The sequence below is a fragment of the Mytilus californianus genome, unplaced genomic scaffold, assembly GCF_021869535.1.
Source record: "Mytilus californianus isolate M0D057914Y unplaced genomic scaffold, xbMytCali1.0.p SCAF_9, whole genome shotgun sequence".
NCBI lineage: Eukaryota > Metazoa > Mollusca > Bivalvia > Mytilida > Mytilidae > Mytilus > Mytilus californianus.
Window position 1 is genome coordinate 79,103,595 of NW_026262745.1, and position 21,482 is coordinate 79,125,076.

Here is a 21,482-nt window from a genome sequence, read left to right on the forward strand (position 1 = left end):
AATTTCAGACCAATCGAAATACTTTTACACAAGTAAGTATCCTGAAACTAGAAAAATGCTTGTTTTGGGCCCCTTTTGGGCCCCTAATTTCTAAGCGGTTGGGACCATCATCCCCAAAATAAATACCAACCATCCTTTTGTAGTAACCTTCTTAAAAAAATTCATAGAGATCCATTCACATAAACTCAAGTTATTGTCCGGAAACCAAATATGTCTTCGGATGACAATGCTGAAGATGCAGATGACGACATCATAGCATTATACGAACCCAAAAAATTTTTTGCGGTCGTATAAAAATGTAAGCAAGAATATAAGGATGGTATGAGAGCCAATGAGACAACACTTCTCTCTGTCAAAGAAACAATGTATTAAAAGTAAGCAATATATATATATAATAGGTTAAAATATGTTTAGTAATAACATGGCTATTATATTATACTTGAATCGTATGAAAAAAAATCATAGAAATTTTAGTATTAACATGATTAAATATGGCTATATACAGTGATATATGTTCATGGACACTTTTTCATACCTAAGGCCATTTTTCATAGGAAAATTGTGGCTTGGACACATTTAAATAAGTAAATATTGTCCATGCCTCCATGGACAGTATTTATATTTATTATGAAAAAATTTTTGTTAGACATTATTTCATAGGGAACATTATTAAGTCATATGAAACCTCCTCCCCCACCCAACACATTCTTTAAATTCCTGTCCAAAGTCAGGAGCCTGTGATTGAATGGCTGTAATTCTAATATTATAGTTTAAGCCTAAATCAGACATAGGTTTTCTCATTTTATTTTATTTTTTAAATTGGTTCATGACTGCCTTTTATAGCTTGCTATAGAGTTTTATGGCTTTAAGGATCATCCTTGAACATTGTATGATGACCAAAAGTAGCTAGCATCTACATCATTTGGTATTTGGTGTATAAGTGTCTCATTTGCAATTATACAACAACTCCTTACTTTAGCTCACCTGGCCACAGCAAGATAAGAAATATGACAAGGACAAAACTGTTGGTTAACTCTGTAAAGGAGTAATTGCCCCTAATTGATGATTTTTACCAATTTTAGTGTTTTTCCTTTTAATTCAAAAACTATAAAAGATAAAATAAATGGGGAATGTGTCCATAGGGACTCAGATGATGTCCCCGCTAGCATATAACGTTATAAAGGGACATAACTCACTAACTGTATAAGTGACGCTACCAAAATTTGAACTTAAACTGAGTTTTGTGGTAATAAGCATTGTATATACATTGCATAACATTTAGTTGAGACAAACTGACAGAAGTTGGAAACAAAAAATTCAGCAACTTTTCTATTTGTAAAAAAAACATAACTTTTGAACGGTAAACGTGACGCCACCAAAACTCATACTCAATCTGTGTTTTGTGGTAATGAGCATTGTGTATAAGTTTCATATCATTTGGTTGAGTCAAACTGAAGTGGGAGAACGTAACAAAAAATACAGCATTTTTTTTCATTTTTAAAGGGGCATAACTCTTGAATGGTAAAAGTGATGCCACCAAAATTCAAACTTGTCTTGTGTTTTGTGGTAATAAGCATTGTGTTCAACGTTTCATAACATTTGGTTGAGGCAAACTAAAGTTAGAAAACCGAAACCAATTTTGGGACATACGTACTTACAGACAGACAAGGGTTAAACTTAATGCCCCCTCAACTGCGGCAGGGGCAATAAAAAAATTCAGAGCAGAAATGATCATGAGGACAAGATTCACAAAATAATCACCAAAACAAAATCTTCAGATATTTTTTTTAATATTCAAAAGAAAATGTATGTTTTTTTTGGGGGAAAACTCAGAAGTACTCCATTTAAATGTTATTGCCACTGAATGTTAATCAAACAAGTAACCATGGTAACTACATGTAGTATGTTAATTTGGATACTGTTGTTTTGTGTATATATATCATACTTTGATATTTTTATATTTTACATCAGATTTTAGTAAATTTAATTCTAAGTAATTAATGAGTAGTTTCTAGTCATGCATCAGTGGTTTTATTTATTGTAAGACTTCTTTCTTCATGGCTCAGTGAATGTTGATCCATTGAGTATTAGTTTACTCTCTAGGTTTAACTAGTTTGTGCTATGAAAACTCTATCTCCTTTATGATAATTGGTTCATTAAGTCATGTGTCTATTTAGGAGGGAAATTCTTTTGTTTAGTCAGACTTTACTTATATTTTGAACTGATTGGAGCTGTGCTGTTCCTTATATAATTTTATTCAAATTTGGTGGACATCTTTGATTTTTTTTCAAATAAGGTCAGTGTTCCATAATTAATACCTCACATGCCTTCTAATATACTGATATGAATTAATGTATTACATTAATGATTTTGTATGAATGGTCAAAATGAATGATTTCAGAATAAAAGGTTCAAATGAATGATTATTATGAAACACAAAAGCACATATTTATAAAATATTGGTTCAATCCAATAAGTCTAAATAATCATTTTATAAGAATTTATGCCAAACAATATTTGAATATCTCGGTTATTGCCAAAAAAATTAAAAGTAATTATGTATTGGACCCCCCTTTTTTTTGACATTTAATATAAATGAATGGGGACATATGGTTGAAAACCCCCTCCCCCTTTTTATCCTGGGTTGGGACCCCCCCTTATGTAATTGCTGGATCCGCCCCTGGAAACATTACAGCTTAAAGAAACTTCAAATTGCAAAAATGATCAACAAGACAATATCTACAAACAAGTCAAACTTTAACGAAATTAAAAACTACTCATTATTAGAATTATTGACTGTTTAATGATGACTTTTATCATTTGTTTTCCTTTTCTGGAAAACAATAATAATATTTTACATTTAACTATTATAGATAGAAAGCCACTTTAATAGCAAAAATGATCAGCAAGACAAGATCTACAAATATGTCAAATTTTGCCAAAATCGTGATTGCCCTTATACATGTTATATGACAAGTTTGTACAAACCAACACACTCCCTAGAGCCATCTCGTTGATATTGTCATCTTAAATGAACAGAGTTATCTTTCTTTGTACTGATTATTAATATTGCAGGGTCAGATTTTTATTATACTACCAAAACTACTCAGTTTTGTACAAATATTCTAAAAATAATATGCCTATTTATTTATCCTAATTGACATGTTTTTATGTTTTGCAGGAAATTTCTATTAGTAAATGAATCAAATGAAGAATCTTCATGGTTAAATGCATAGAAAGGATATTTGAAGAGAGCCAATGACATAAGGAGAAGCAGTTATGAATTTTGAAATTGATATAAAGGAGAGGTCATTCATCACAGAAGATTTAATCAAAGTTTACAGGTAGGAGACTTGATCGGTTGATTTTTATCAATAGTCATAAATAAAAAAGATGTGGTACTATGATTGCCAATGAGACAACTATCCCTGAGAGTCCAAATATTGCAGATTTAAGCAATGGCATGTTACTATGGCTTTCAACAATGAGCAAAACCCATACCATATCTTCAGCTATGCATCTGCTTAGACATTGCTTGTTTACTGTAATGTGGCAAATGTTTAATGCATATTCAAGATGATATAAAATGTTAATAGATGTAAATAACTTAAGTAGCTTCTAAAAATTTTGTAAAAATTGTTGGAGAGGGGAGGAACTAGCTATGGACGAAAGATAGGTGGTGGTGGCAATAAAATTTGCTTTGCAACAAACCATCTGCAGATTCTTCATTTAAAAAGTTGTTACACAGGAGACGACCAGTTATTGAATAGAAATAGAAACATATGCGTTCTTGTATTATCACTCAGATCGAAATTTTTCTGTTAAATATATTGGTATGCAATCCTATACATGCTATAAGCATTTGCTCATCTCATTTCTATGGAAATTACATTGTACTGTTCCCTCATCATAGTTCATAATCTATGAAAAGTTAGTATCAGAAAAATGTAATTAATATAGGTTCAAGTTTGTGCTTTATCCAGTTTAGAGGGAACCGCTTATAAATTTTAGTCAATGAATGGTAGTTTTGGTATAAAATTGTATAAGAATGATTAGCATTGGCATTTCTTGTCTTCGTGGAAATTATTTAACCCTACATCTCAGTCTTAATTCATTGACATTGGCTACAGAATGTTTGCATTGTCACAAACAAAAAGAAGACATAGGTCTTATACTTCTTTGGCATTATGGTTTACATGTTTTATGAACAATTGCCATTTGAAATTCAGGAGTAACTTCAAGATATAATTTTTTTTATTCATTTTCCATATTCTACATGGACTATTGGACTAATATTCATAAATTTCATATTTTACCTGGTACTATTATACTCATCAGTTTCTAGGGACAATATTTTGACCCTACTGTTTAGATTTGTTTTTTACTGAAAAAACATATTGGCATAAAGGGACATAACTGATCATGAAGAATGGTAAAAGTGATGCTACCCAAATTTGTACTTGAATGAGTTTTGTGGTTATAAGTATTGTGTATTATAACTTTCATACCATTTAGTTAAGGCAATCTAAAGTAAGAGAACTATATGACCTCAAATGCATTGATCGTTAAAAAAAGGGGGGTTCCAACCCCAGCAACCCTCCCCTGGATCTGCCATAATGGGGCCTCGGTGGCTGAATGGTCTAAGTAGTGAAACTACTGTATCACTAGCCTGTAAATAGATATAACAGTGATATCATACTTTAACTTTGTTTAAACCTGTTTATTTACTTTTGATTTTAATTATTTATCCCTTGTAATTTTTTATTAACTGTGTATTTGCATTCAGGTGTCACAGGTCAAATTTATTTGTTCATTATGTGTTAATTTACGTTTTTTGATTGAGTTAAGCCTTCCAATTGATATTTTATAGTGTGTTTTTCTATGTTGTGATGTTATACTATTGTTTCAGAAAAGGGAGAAGGTTTGGTACCATTAAAACGTTTAATCCCGCTGCAAATGTTTGCACCTGTCCTAAGTCAGGAATCTGATTACAGTAGTTGTCGTCTGTTTATGTAGTTCATACGTGTTTCTCGTTTTAATATGGATTAGACCGTTGGTTTTTCCGTTTGAATGGTTTTATACTAGTAATTTTTTGGGCCCTTTATAGCTTGCTGTTCGGTGTGAGCCAATGCTCCGTGTTGAAGGCCGTACCTTGTCCTATAATGGTTTACTTTTATAAATTTTTAACTTGGATGGAGAGTTGTCTCATTGGCACTCATACCACATCTTCCTATATCTATATAAGAAGTTATCCCTGGCTCAGTATACTTCTAGGATATTGATTGTTTAACACACGTGGTTACAAAACCCAATGCCGCTGGGTGTTGCTAAACCATATACCGGGCACTTCAGTGGCGTAGCCAGGTTCTGTGTGCAGTGCACGCAGAATCTGTCGATAAGAGACAGGGGCCGCTGAAGGCCCCCAGTGGGTCCAAGGCAAAGCTCTGGTAGGGGGCAGGGGGCGAAGCCCGCCTGAAGCTCAGAGAATTAAGTAAGCACAAAGAAGAATTTTGTTGTTGGAAATTTATCTGTTCTGTCTAATTTTCTTTAGAATTATATGTAATGACAGGGTCCAGTTATACCTCGATAAACGGACATGAGTGTTGGGCTGATTCAGTGACGACAATTTGTTTATAAACCAGTATAATGCTGCTCTACTAATTTGCCTATTGAATATGCTAGAGAACTCGACGGAGACAATCGACCTTCAAAGAGTGATGCAAACAATTTTGTAATATATGTAGGCTGTAACATAATATTATGAAATAGATAATACATTGGCTTAGTCATAGGCCCGATCGTTGCTGGTTTTTGGCCGCTATGACGACACCAAAGCAGTCAGCTGATTACGAACAAGTCAATACAGAAAAGGTGCACAAATAAAACCAATAGTTATGCATTTTTAAGATTGATTAGTACGAGGAAAAGGAGTCTGAAGAACAAATCATGCGGACTCGAAACAATCCAATTATTCAAGTTTGCTTGACATACCGATAAATGGGAATAAAATGAAATGGTTACACGCAAGCGAGAGAGCATTTTATCAACATAGATAAAAAAAAACGTCAAAAGATATTAACAAACGTCCTCCAACAATGGACAAGTGTCTAAATGATATATATCAAGCTCTAAACTGGCCAGAGCAACACAGTTGTGAATACAATTTGCAGAGACTATAAAAGATCTGTCATTGACACCAAATTTCGAAAATGACAAAATTATAAAGATAGAGTGACTTCCTGACTTCATCTTGGGTAAAGCACATAATCATGAAGCGATGCAAAACGAATTTTTGAAATCGGTATCCTCCAATTTTTTTCAATGTGAATTAACGAAATTGTGGTGTATATATAAGACAGCAACCAAAAGACACACAAAGATAATAAAAGACGTCTTAGAGTTCAACATCTGGTTTTTATCTTGTTAACTGATAAGTGATTTGCAAATAACAACAATTTACTGGTTTCATTTAAGCAAGCAACATTTTTCTTTGTTTGGTATTATAAAATATGTCAACAACTTCTTTTCAAATCAATTTCAAAATCAGCATGAATGTGCAATAGTATTAGAGAAGACAGCCATTATTGTCCCATTGTATATCTAAGATAGGTTTTAACCCGTTTCAGTTGCAGTTGTTGGTGGCATCGTAAGAAGAATTCTACAGTATACATTAGAATGCAGTTCTTTGTTTGTCGTTTCCAATGTTTCATATAGTTGATCTGGTATCTTTCAACGAGCAACATATCTTTGGATCTCGAGAGGCTCATTGGCGTGATATATATACGCAACTGATCTTCGCGTTTTAACTCTTTAACATTCTGTGGAATTAGAAGGTGGGCGAGAAACATTTCCTCTGAATTAAGCAGTCAATCGGTCTTTAAATTTGTTTAGAAGATGGTATATGAACTGATGTAACTGATGGTAAAATATGGAAAAGTTTGGGTATTCTTATAAGTATCGATGCATAAATTGTATTTATCGATACTCCCTCACTCTCACACTCTTTCTCAATAATTCTTTCAAAAAAAAGTCTTTCAAAACTTTTTTTTTTGCCTGTTTGTTTGTGCACGCAAGTGCGTCGTTGCTTCAATAGTAGCTACGCCACTGCACTTGAACGTTGCTACCCAGTTTTCCTTAATTCCATGTTTGTTCCTTGTGAAATATTGAATTCTGTATATTATTCATTATGTCTAACAATGTTAGTCTTTTATGCCAATCATTTGCACTCATTTTTGTCGAGCCTTCGACTTTGGTCGAAAAAGCGAGACATAGCGATCCTACATTCCGTCGGCGTCGTCGTCGTCGTCGTTGTCGTCGGCGGCGTCCACAAATATTCACTCTGTGGTTAAAGTTTTTGAAATTTTAATAACTTTCTTAAACTATTCTGGATTTCTACCAAACTTGGACAGAAGCTTGTTTATGATCATAAGATAATATTCAAAAGTAAATTTTGTAAAAAAAAAATTCCATTTTTTCCGTATTTTACTTATAAATGGACTTAGTTTTTCTGCCAGTTAACATTACATTCACTCTGTGGTTAAAGTTTTTGAAATTTTAATAACTTTCTTAAACTATCCTGGATTTGTACCAAACTTGGAAAGAAGCTTGTTTATGATCATAAGATAGTATCCAGAAGTAAATTTTGTAAAAAAAAAAATCCATTTTTTCCATATTTTACTTATAAATGGACTTAGTTTTTCTGCCAGTTAACATTACATTCACTCTGTGGTTAAAGTTTTTAAAATTTTAACAACTTTCTTAAACTATCCTGGATTTGTACCAAACTTGGACAGAAGCTTGTTTATGATTAAAAGCTAGTATCTAAAAGGAAATTTTGTAAAAATTTTGTTCCATTTTTTCCGTATTTTACTTATAAATGGACTTAGTTTTTCTTCCAGCTAACATTACATAACAGTCTGCAGTTTAAGTTTTTAAAACATTTATTAGATTCATAAACTATCCTGGATTTTTACCAAACTTGGACAGAAGCTACTTACAATCAAAAGATAGTATAGAGAGGAATATTTTTATTAATTGTTTTCCTCAATTTTGTTGAGCCTGTGATTAACAGCAAAAGTAGGCGAGACACTGGGTTCCGCGGAACCCTTACGAATTTTTAGTAAATGCATCGCTTGGCTGCCACATTCAGTGGCGTAGCTACCTAAGGCTCGACTAGGCACGTGCCTATACATAAATTTGCCAATTATATACCCCTTTGGAATAAAAAAAAAAATACACATTGTATATTCTAATGCGTATTATTATTTATACGGTGCCCGTCCGTATTCAAACACCGATCTGTACCTTTCGGTGCTTAGGATTATTTTGATTTTATTGACAATGCCTGTTTCATCGGCAACTAGTGAAAGATCCTTCAGTGCGATGCGACGCATCAAGTCCTACCTGAGATCGGAGATGAGCGACTTTCTAATCTATCCCTTCTTCATACCCACCCACACCTCAATGTTGAAGTTGATGAGAGTATAACTGATTTTATTGGCAGAAAAAAAACGTTGACTTGACTTTGAATAAGTGTATCATTGACTTTGTGTATGAAACTGGATCTGAAAGTTATATTTTAGATTTGTTTAACCAATTTTTCCCCAATGAGTTAAAAGATTTGTTCGAAAAAGTTGAAAATCGTTTCCCTTGACCCTCTGTGGGCCTTAAGCTTAAAATAGTCCAAACAAATTTTCGCCTCGCTCTCTGCACGCTAATAACACTTGCAACAACTCTTTGAGGGGTCTGCTGAAAGGCAAAATATCTGTCCCTATCCAATAAAGATCAATAAACCCTAATTTTCCAATGGCATTTTCAAAAGTTCAGACCTTCATCCTGGACGACCCCTATTACAGGACCTAGTGGCTAACTGTTGTATTTACTAGTATCGTAAATTTGTTTTTGTCCTGATCATGCAAAACTATTTGCCACTGGATGCAACTATCTTCCAGTAATCTCAGATCTGTGTGTAATGACCACATTAATTCAAATTCCTAAGCAGGTAGGGATTTTACAGTAGAGGATACAAGAAAATATGAATTTCTTGAATATTGTTACGATAGTATGAACAGAACAGAACTTCTGCATTAGGCATCGACTGTGTGTGTGTTTATGTGGCTGGGGTGAAGGTTTAAGAATCAAAAGATCAATGGTTCAGGTTGATGTCTACCCCAAAGCATAGTATTATTATATAGTAATCTCAGTGTTTACGTGCCTGAGCTTTTCTCATCACTTGGCGTCCTTCGTCTGTCGTCGGTCGTCCGTAAACTTTTACAAAAATCTCCTCCTCAGAAACTACTGGGCCAAATTTAACCAAACTTGGCCACAATCATCATTGGGGTATCTAGTTTAAAAAATGTGTGCGATGACCCGGCCAACTAACCAAGATGGCCGCCATGGCTAAAAATAGAACATAGGGGTAAAATGTAGATTTTGGCTTACATCTCGGAAACCAAAGCATTTAGAGCAAATCTGACATGGGGTAAAATTGTTTATCAGGTCAAGATCTATCTGCCTGGAAATTTATAGACAAATCAGACACCCCGTCGTTGGGTTGCTGCCCCCGATTTAGTAATTTTAAGGAATTTTGCAGTTTTTGGTTATAATCTTGAATATTATTATAGATAGAGATAAACTGAAAACAGCAATAATGTTCAGCAAAGTAAGATCTATAAATAAGTCAACATGACCAAAATTGTCAATTGACCCCTTAAGGAGTTATTGCCCTTTATAGTCAATTTTTAACCATTTTTCAAAAATTTTAGTAATCTTTTAAAAGAATCTTCTCCTCTGAAACTACTTCGACAAATTTAACCAAACTTGGCAATCATCATCTTAAGGGTATGCAGTTTTAAAAATGTGTCCAATGACCCTGTCCACAAACCAAGATGGCCGACATGGCTAAAAATAGTATATAGGGGTAAAATGCAATTTTTGGCTAATATCTCTGAATTCAAAGCATTTAGAGCAAATCTCATTCATTAAAATATGTTCATTAAGTCAAGATCTAACTGCCCTGAAATTTTCAGACAAATCAGACAACCTGTTGTTGGGTTCCTGCCCCTGAATTGGTAATTTTAAGAAATTTTGCAGTTTTTGGTTATTATAATCAATATTATCTTAGATAAAGATAAACTGTAAACAGCAATTATGTATAGCAAAGTAAGATCTACAAATAAGTCAACTTGACCAAAACGGTCAATAAGGAGTTATTGCTTTTTATAGTAAATTTTAAAAATTTTCGTAAATTATGTAAATTTTTGTTATTTTTATACGACTGCAAAAAAATTTTTGTGGTAGTATATTGGTATGACGTTGGCGTCGGCGTTGTCGTCCGAAGACACATTAGTTTTCGCACTCTAACTTTAGTTTAAGTGAATGGATCTCTATGAAATTTTACCATAAGGTTCAATACCACAAAAGGAAGGTTGGGATTGATTTTGGGGGTTATGGTACCAACAGTTAAGGAATTAGGGGCCAAAAATAAGCATTTTTGTAACTTCCAGACATAACTTGTGTGTTAGTGTATGGATCTCTCTGACATTGTACCACAAGGTTCCATATCACAAAGGGAATGCTGGGATTGATTTTGGAGGTAATTGCCTCAAAATCTTAGGAATTAGGGGCCAAAAAAGGGGCAAAAAACAAGCATTTTTATATGGACAAATACTTTAGTACAAAACATAATTTAAAGCAGTGTAAGGGAGATAAATCAAATACATCATTTGAATTATCTCCCTTACACTGCTTTTAAATTATGTATAAAGTAATGGTTAATGAACAATTAAGACAATTTAAAACAGTGTAAGGGAGGTAATCCACATACAATGTTTTGATTACTTCCCTTGCACTGCTTTTAAATTATGTTTAAAGAAATGCATATTTATAAAGGAAGACCAGTAAAAATATCTGCAAATGTTGCATCTTTTTTTTTTTACAACAAAATAAAATCCATATGAAAGATTTGACACCATATTTTAAATTCTATTTTAAAATAGATTAAGTTAGCACTATGGTAAATTTAAATGGGTAATTATGGTTGCAAATTCCATTGGAAATTTGAATTGAGAATATGACCATATCTTGAGGGAAAGAATTTTTTGGGGGAAAAAGGGGGGGGGGGGGGGTAAAAAGAAATTGTGGGGGGGGGTCAATTTTTTCTCATTTCAGATTTCAGAAATTAAAAAGAATTATTCTTCAAATATTGAAAAATTTCAAGAAGTAATCTTTAATTGCACAGTATGGCGCATTAGATTTGTAAAATCTTTGACCACATTTATTTATTTGTTATGCCGAATTGGGGTCCAAAATTAAACTGTTAAATTAAATTGTTTGTTTGTTTGTTTGTTTGATTTCAACAAAAATTGAATATATGGGGTTCTTTGATATGCTGAATCTAACCATGTATTTAGATTTTTTATTTGTGGGCCCAGCTATCAAACTGGTTCATATTGAGGTCAAAAGGGTCCAAAATTAATCTAACCGTGATTTTTAATTTTGGGTCCTGTTGTTTAAATTGGTCTACATTAAGGGTCCAAAATTAAACTTAGTTTGATTTTAACAAAAATTGAATATATGGGGTTCTTTGATATGCTGAATCTAAACATGATTATGGGCCCAGTTTTCAAGTTGGTCCAAGTTGGGGTCCAAAATTAAACATGTATTTTGATTTTTGGGCCCTGTTATCATCAAAAATTGAATTCTTTGATATGCTGAATCTAACCATGTATTTTGGATATTGGACCATACTCGGTAAATTAAAAAAATTTAAGTTCTTAGACCACATTCATTCTGTGTCGGAAACCTATGCTGTGTCAAATATTTAATCACAATCCAAATTCAGAGCTGTATCAAACTTGAATGTTGTGTCCATACTTGCCCCAACTGTTCAGGGTTCGACCTCTGCGGTCGTATCAAACTGTGCCCAGCGGAGCATTTTATTTACAAAATATTTTCCTTTGAAACTACTGAGCCAAGTTCATTATAGATAGAGAAAATCGAAACAGCAAGAATGTTCAGTAAAGTAAGATTGACAAACACATCATCATCACCAAAACAAAATTTTGTCATGAATTCTATTCTCATCTATTATGAATGTCCTTTGTTTAGTATGAACATAGACCAAGGTGAGCGACACAGGCTCTTTAGAGCCTCTAGTTTTGTACTTATATCAGGCCATTAGTTTTCTTGTTTGAATTATTTTACTATGGTAATTTTGGAGCCTTTTATCTATGACCATGTTCTGTGACTTAAAGTAGTAAATTTCTGTGCCATTTGGTCTCTTGTTGAGATTTGTCTCATTGGAAATCATTCCACATCTTTTTTATAATCATTTACCAATTATTCAAAATTGATTAAACTAAACTTTACATATGAATGGCTGATTAAACTTAAACATGCATACTTTAGGGATAATAAATCTTATTTTTACTTTTCAGTATGTTGAGAGAAGTTCAGAACAAGCAATTTGGTTGAAGAGGAGTTGTCAACACGTCATCTTTGAACAAGGTCAATTGTATTAGAAGTGAATCCTTAACAGAAATGAGACAATAATCAAATAATTCAAAGACTACATGGATGTTATCTGGACTAGCATTTGTATGACCTAAATGTGGTATTTTTCATATGAACACTTACAAGGCAGATAATAGTCTGTGACAAACATTTATATGCAATTAAAGACTTGAAGAACTTGTACGGTATTCTTCAGATTTTAGTAGAATTTGTTTAAAACGGTACATTCTTGGTATGAATTGAAGAATTTTTGCTCATTTAAATGAATTATGAAAATGTTTTATATGTTTAGAATAAACAAAAACAACATAAAAGATGGACAAATTTTTATTTTCTTTCTTGAAACTTATAACAGAATAAATTGTCATATGCTAATTCTTGATAGATGTGCTGCCAGAAATTTATCAAGTCTATTTTTAGCCTGAAAGTGCAACTCAATGCACGGTTATACAAACAGGAAACTACATTTATCTTTCAACCATATAAAAAATAAGGATATATGGAAGGGTTGCAACTGAGAGTAACTATCCTTAAATGCCAATGATATCTTATAAACTATATAAGATATCTAATAAACTATATAAGATATCTTATAAACTATATAAGATATCTTATAAACTATATAAGATATCTTTAATATAAACTCTATAAGATATCTCATTAACTATATAAGATATCTCATATAATTTTATAAGATATCTCACATATTATATAAGATATCTTATATAGTTTATAAGATATCTCATATATTTTTTAAGATATCTCATAAAATTTATAAAATATCTTTTAAACTATATGAGATATCTTATAAAATTCAGAAGATATCTTATAAAGTATGTAATATATCTTATATACTTTATGAGATATCTTATCTATATCTTATATAATATATAAGATATCTCATTTGATATATAAGATATTGTATAAAAATAAAATTATAAGCTATCTTATATATTAAATAAGATATCTTATACATTAAATAAGATATTATATATTAGATATCTTATATATTATATAACATATCATATATATTATATGAGATATCTTGAAATTCGAATAAATAGTAAAATGACTTTCCACCTAAGAACAAGTCATTGTTAAATAGATATAAGAATATGTGGTATGAGTGCCAATGAGGCAACTCTCAATCCAAGTCATAATTTGAAAAAATAATGATTAAAGACTAAAATTGAGAATGGAAATGGGGAATGTGTCAAAGAGACAACAACTCGACCATAGAGCAGACAACAGCTGAAGGCCCCTTATGGGTCTTGAATGCAGCTAGAAACTCCCGCACCCTAATGCGTCCTTCAGCTGGCCCCTAAACATATATACTAGTTCAGTGATAATGGACATCATACTAAACTAATTATACACAAGAAACTACAATTGAAAATCATACAAGAGTAACAAAGGCCAGAGGCTCCTGACTTGGGACAGGCACAAAATTGTGGCGGGGTTAAACATGTTTTTTTGAGATCTCAACTCTCCCCTTATACCTCTAGCCAATGTAGAAAAAAAAATCGCACAAAAATACGCACAGTGAAACTCAGTTTAAGAGTTGTCTGAGTTCGATGTCAGAATATGAAACAAAAGAAAATAAACATAACAACAGACTACTAGCAGTTACTGACATGCCAGCTCCAGACCTCAACTTTTTATCTTTCTGGTTTTACTTTATAGTTGAGTTGCTGTCACACTGTGTTTACCGGAATGCCACATGTTCTTCAATCCTTAAGAAAACCATCAAGAATTTCAAAACTAGATATATTTTACAGAGAAGTTATTTCACTTCTTAACACAGGCACAACTTGGAATCAAGGTTTTTGATATTATTTCACTTCCTACCACAGGCAACTTGGAATCAAGGTTTTTGTTATTATTTCAGTTGTAAAAATTATTTTCAGTGACTGACATGAAAAACATGACAACGTTATGTATCAGTTAGCATTGGATACTTGTGTATACGTATGACGAAGTTAAGCCGCGCTCTGTGTTTGGGGTTCACAGATACTATACCTCCCTTTTAGGTATAGGAACGTCCCCCGTCATACGTATCAAGTATCCATTCTTACTGGTACGTTAAACTGAGAGTGAGGTGGCTCAGTTTGACTGATGTGCGATGGCTCGGTCAAAATATTTTTTGCACCAACTGAGAGTGAGGTGGCTCAGTCTGCATGTGAAGCTCTGTAACATGCTTTTTAGGGAAAACTGAGAGCGAGGTGGCTCAGTCTGCATGTGAAGCTCTGTAACATGCTTTTAATTGTAAAAAGTATTTTATTTGTTTTTTTCCAAATTTTAATTGGGGATATTTTACTGTTTTTATCCAAATTTTAATTGGGGATATTTTATTGTTTCTACTGGAACAAACTGAGAGTGAGGTGGCTCAGCCTGCATGTGAAGCTCTGTAACATGCTTATAATTGTAAAAAGTATTTTATTTGTTTTTATCCAAATTTTAATTGGGGATATTTTACTGTTTTTATCCAAATTTTAATTGGGGATATTTTACTGTTTTTATCCAAATTTTAATTGGGGATATTTTATTGTTTTTACTGGAACAAACTGAGAGTGAGGTGGCTCAGCCTGCATGTGAAGCTCTGTAACATGCTTTTAATTGTAAAGTATTTTATTTTAATGTTTTTACTGGAACAAACTGAGAGTGAGGTGGCTCAGCCTGCATGTGAAGCTCTGTAACATGCTTTTAATTGTAAAGTATTTTATTTGTTTTTATCCAAATTTTAATTGGGGATATTTTACTGTTTTTATCCAAATTTTAATTCGGGATATTTTACTGTTTTTATCCAAATTTTGATTGGGAATATTTTATTGTTTTTACTGGAACAAACTGAGAGTGAGGTGGCTCAGCCTGCATGTGAAGCTCTGTAACATGCTTTTAATTGTAGAGTATTTTATTTGTTTTTATCCAAATTTTAATTGGGGATATTTTACTGTTTTTATCCAAATTTTAATTGGGGATATTTTTTTGTTTTTACTGGAACAAACTGAGAGTGAGGTGGCTCAGCCTGCATGTGAAGCTCTGTAACATGCTTTTAATTGTAAAAAGTATTTTATTTGTTTTTATCCAAATTTTAATTGGGGATATTTTACTGTTTTTATCCAAATTTTAATTGGGGATATTTTATTGTTTTTACTGGAACAAACTGAGAGTGAGGTGGCTCAGCCTGCATGTGAAGCTCTGTAACATGCTTTTAATTGTAAAGTATTTTATTTGTTTTTATCCAAATTTTAATTGGGGATATTTTACTGTTTTTATCCAAATTTTAATTGGGGATATTTTACTGTTTTTATCCAAATTTTAATTGGGGATATTTTATTGTTTTTAATGGAACAAACTGAGCGTGAGGTGGCTCAGTCAACATGTGAAGCTCTGTAACATGCTTTTAAGGGGAAAAAGTATTTTATTCCAAATTTTAATTGGGGATATTTTACTGTTTTTATCCAAATTTTAATTGGGGATATTTTATTGTTTTTACTGGAACAAACTGAGAGTGAGGTGGCTCAGCCTGCATGTGAAGCTCTGTAACATGCTTTTAATCGTAAAGTATTTTATTTGTTTTTATCCAAATTTTAATTGGGGATATTTTACTGTTTTTATCCAAATTTTAATTGGGGATATTTTACTGTTTTTATCCAAATTTTAATTGGGGATATTTTATTGTTTTTAATGGAACAAACTGAGAGTGAGGTGGCTCAGTCTGCATGTGAAGCTCTGTAACATGCTTTTAAGGGGAAAAAAGTATTTTATTTGTTTTTATCCAAATTTTAATTGGGGATATTTTACTGTTTTTATCCAAATTTTAATTGGGGATATTTTACTGTTTTTATCCAAATTTTAATTGGGGATATTTTACTGTTTTTATCCAAATTTTAATTGGGGATATTTTACTGTTTTTATCCAAATTTTAATTGGGGATATTTTATTGTTTTTACTGGAACAAACTGAGAGTGAGGTTGCTCAGCCTGCATGTGAAGCTCTGTAACATGCTTTTAATTGTAAAGTATTTTATTTGTTTTTATCCAAATTTTAATTGGGGATATTTTACTGTTTTTATCCAAATTTTAATTGGGGATATTTTATTGTTTTTACTAGAACAAAATGAGAGTGAGGTGGCTCAGCCTGCATGTGTAGCTCTGTAACATGCTTTTAATTGTAAAAAGTATTTTATTTGTTTTTATCCAAATTTTAATTGGGGATATTTTACTGTTTTTATCCAAATTTTAATTGGGGATATTTTATTGTTTTTACTGGAAAAAACTGAGAGTGAGGTGGCTCAGCCTGCATGTGAAGCTCTGTAACATGCTTTTAATTGTAAAGTATTTTATTTTATTGTTTTTACTGGAACAAACTGAGAGTGAGGTGGCTCAGCCTGCATGTGAAGCTCTGTAACATGCTTTTAATTGTAAAGTATTTTATTTGTTTTTATCCAAATTTTAATTGGGGATATTTTACTGTTTTTATCCAAATTTTAATTGGGGATATTTTACTGTTTTTATCCAAATTTTAATTGGGAATATTTTATTGTTTTTACTGGAACAAACTGAGAGTGAGGTGGCTCAGCCTGCATGTGAAGCTCTGTAACATGCTTTTAATTGTAGAGTATTTTATTTGTTTTTATCCAAATTTTAATTGGGGATATTTTACTGTTTTTATCCAAATTTTAATTGGGGATATTTTTTTGTTTTTACTGGAACAAACTGAGAGTGAGGTGGCTCAGCCTGCATGTGAAGCTCTGTAACATGCTTTTAATTGTAAAAAGTATTTTATTTGTTTTTATCCAAATTTTAATTGGGGATATTTTACTGTTTTTATCCAAATTTTAATTGGGGATATTTTACTGTTTTTATTCAAATTTTAATTGGGGATATTTTATTGTTTTTAATGGAACAAACTGAGAGTGAGGTGGCTCAGTCAACATGTGAAGCTCTGTAACATGCTTTTAAGGGGGAAAAGTATTTTATTCCAAATTTTAATTGGGGATATTTTACTGTTTTTATCCAAATTTTAATTGGGGATATTTTATTGTTTTTACTGGAACAAACTGAGTGAGGTTGCTCAGTCTGCATGTGAAGCTCTGTAACATGCTTTTAATTGTAAAAAGTATTTTATTTGTTTTTATCCAAATTTTAATTGGGGATATTTTATTGTTTTTAATGGAACAAACTGAGAGTGAGGTGGCTCAGTCTGCATGTGAAGCTCTGTAACATGCTTTTAAGGGGAAAAAAGTATTTTATTTGTTTTTATCCAAATTTAATTGGGGATATTTTACTGTTTTTATCCAAATTTTAATTGGGGATATTTTATTGTTTTTACTGGAACAAACTGAAAGTGAGGTGGCTCAGTCTGCATGTGAAGCTCTGTAACATGCTTTTAAGGGGAAAAAAGTATTTTATTTGTTTTTATCCAAATTTTAATTGGGGATATTTTACTGTTTTTATCCAAATTTTAATTGGGGATATTTTATTGTTTTTACTGGAACAAACTGAGAGTGAGGTGGCTCAGTCTGCATGTGAAGCTCTGTAACATTCTTTTAAGGGGAAAAAAGTATTTTATTTGTTTTTATCCAAATTTTAATTGGGGATATTTTACTGTTTTTATCCAAATTTTAATTGGGGATATTTTACTGTTTTTATCCAAATAAAATTGGAGATATTTTACTGATTTTATCCTAATTTATAAGTTGAGGCAGGTCATTTTATGATTATTTTGGAAATGAGGGACTTTTTACATTATTTTATCCATTTGGGTGTGGGGGACAAAGGGAATATTTTACTTTTTAAGACCAAATTTTAATTTATACAGGAGACCTTTTTTTTTATCTTTTTTTTAGTTAAATGTTGAGCCCCCAAGTCAAATCAAAGACTTAAAAACTGGTACTCCAAAAGGAAAAGATAGGTTACCTACTGTGGGCATTTGTCTTGGTGAACTAGCACCTTAAAGTCCAGCTAACCCGCAGGCCGGCTGGCTAGTACAAGCAGACAGGTATTTTTAATACCATTTGGCATTTTTAAACTTTGGCATTTTTCATTTGGCTTTTTGTTTTATGTGTTTTGGATTTATACCATTTGGCAATTTTCATTTATGTTTTTTTCATTTTTTTCAACATATTTTGTAATCAACACACCAAAAACACTTCAAAATTAAGAGTGGGATATATACTTTTTGGCCTCCATAATGTTTATCAATCAAAACAGCATTCTATTTTCAAATTTACATTACACAATTTGGCTTTCTGTAACGTTGGCTGTTAATCTTTTGTACGAATGCTATGATGACCATTGTGTGTAGAAAATAAGACTACATTTCTAAAAGTGGCTCAGGTTCATATATTTATGTTTGATATCAATCAGTTCTAAATTTCCTTCACATTTCTAAAATTTAAGATCTTCCATATCTGGTACATCTTATAATATCGTATTCATCTACTAACCCAATTTTCTCATAGGGACTTAACACGAAGCAGAAGGGGTATTAGGTGGTAGGTGGTTAAGGGTGTTATGATAGGGTGAAAGGGTGAGAAAGGGAGGGAGAAAAATAGAATGATGGAGAGGGTGAGGGTATATGATTGTGAGTGGAATATAGAGAGGGAGTAAATCTGTGAGAGAATGTGATTTCATAGTAAGGGCAGGGTGTACTGGTCTGGAAGTATAGTTTCTGTTTTGTCTCCTGTAGTTTCTGTTTTCTACATCAATCTGATAAGTTTAAATATTGAGAAATTGCTGTCGTCTAAAAGTTCACAGGTTAACAGCCTTTCTTGTTACTGTTTATGTGCTGCTTATATATAATCATTGTAGCACTTCTCAGTAGCTAGATAGAGTTGTGGCTTTTCATCAAATTAAGCAGCAGCTTCTGTACAGTTCATGTTGGAATGATACCAAGTGCTGTATTTTTCTTCCAAGTTGAGAACATTTTTTATCTTCCTGAACTAGTAATTACACATGGTGAAGCTTTTTATGGCCCCGCAACAAATATGGCCTCGCAACAAAGCCATATAGTTTTACCCTTGTCTGTCATTCCATCATTCCGTCAATCCATCTTTCCATCATTCTGTCATTCCGTCATTCCGCAACAAACCATTATACGGGCTTTTTTTCTAAATGCCTTCAGATATTAGGCTGATTTTTGGTATGTGAGTTCACCATGATGAGTTTTAGATGAAGTTTTAGTTTCGTTCTGCTCCGCTAATTTTTGCCAAAATTACAGGCTTTGGACTTCGATAAATTGTTGAAAATCACAGTTATACAGACTGGTTTTTCTAAAGGCCTTCAGATATTGGGCTGATTTTTGATATGTGAGTTAACCATAATGAGTTACAGATCAAGTTTGAGTTTTGTCCTGCTCTACTATTTTTGCCAAAATTACGGGCTTTGGACTTCGATAAATTGTTGAAAATCACAGTTATACAGGTTTTTTTCTAAACGCCTTCAGATATTGGGCTGATTTCTGGTATGTGAGTTAACCATGATGAGTTACAGATCAAGTTTATGTTTAGTTCTGCTTTGCTAATTTTCCCAAAATTACAGGCTTTGAACTTTGATAAATACACCACAATGAAAAATATCTTTTGTACACTGTAACAGTTTATATGCAGCCTCCAAAATAGTCAGTTTCATAAAAGAAAGACTAAATAAATTGACTGCAAGTTCTTGGAAATGACTCCTACAACAGTTTATGTAGCATATGAAAAAATCAGTTTTATAAAAGAAAGACTAAATAAATTGACTAAGTTCTTGGAAACGACTTTGATGGAAAGGGCTTTTGATAAAAATTTTATTATATTCATGAAATGCATTTCATACATAAGCATTTTTTCAGAAAGACATATTTAAGAAAAATTTCCCTGTCTCAGAAATTTTTTCTTTTGAAGAAAGCTGATTTTATTCAATTTAATTATTAGGGGACAATAACTATTGTGTCTAATATTTATTTATTGTGAACTTCAAAAATGATATGTTGCATTTGTAATTATCAGTTTGTATTACAGAAGTACAGTGTTCAGATATTATGATTGTTAAAGTCTCCTCGGAGACGTTATTAAGAATCGAACGAAGGACAGTCTGCGGGATGAAACTACCTGATTGAAAGATTATTACTGAGACGTTAATAATTAAAGTTCGTTGATTGGTTGGGACAATCCAAACCTAGTAAATGTCTGTCAATCCCGTAGAGTATCGGATTTGTACTCTCTATTTTAGCAATTAGATTTTGCCTGGTCACCAGTGTACACAGGTAACTTTTATCTATAAATAGCCGAATCTCCTGTAAACACACACAAACTGACAGAAGAGTGTCCACCATGCACTTGCACTGCACTATTATTAGAATAGTAGAATGATATACAAATGGATGAAAATTACATATACATGTAACTGTTATATATAAATATCAATATAATATATAACAACAAACCAGCGTATACTGATTTTTATCCTGCAATCAGCTAACTATTGTACAAATATTAAACAGGTACACAAATAAATTTTTGCTTTGTTTGTACTTGTACAAATAAAGTCTCCTGTTACCCCGCTTTCATGTTGAGCAAGCGGTAATGTGGATATTTCTTTTTGCGTACCAGTTCATTTTGGGGTCCTCTTCGCGGTCCGCGTTTAAACTATGTCGATTTCTTAAAAAAAATAGAGACAATGATTTAGATTTTTACAACTAAAGTTTCAAGCGTTGGGTGTAAATTTCAGGAAATAAACAATATATGTATCACTACAATATAATAGTTATTACGGTGAGGTTGAATTTCCTGTCATTTAATCATCATCCACGCACGAACTTGTCTCAGAAAAAAATATATCTCTGTACATTAACCTCACTTTCAGGTATAGAGGTGTGATTTTTTTTCTGAGACAAGTGCTTGTGACCATCCACAAGAACTTGCGGTCATCCGATTTCCAGTACTTCAGTACTTTGATTAATGTTTAAAGGAGTCATTAATTCCA

At 32.3% G+C, this 21,482-nt stretch overlaps 1 protein-coding gene across 4 annotated transcripts in view; it reads left to right on the forward strand.

Annotated features, from left to right (window-relative positions):
* The window catches only part of LOC127716385 (serine/threonine-protein phosphatase with EF-hands 2-like), a 214,437-nt gene that overhangs the window by 109,232 nt on the left and 83,723 nt on the right, over window positions 1–21,482 (forward strand). The window lies entirely within an intron of this gene.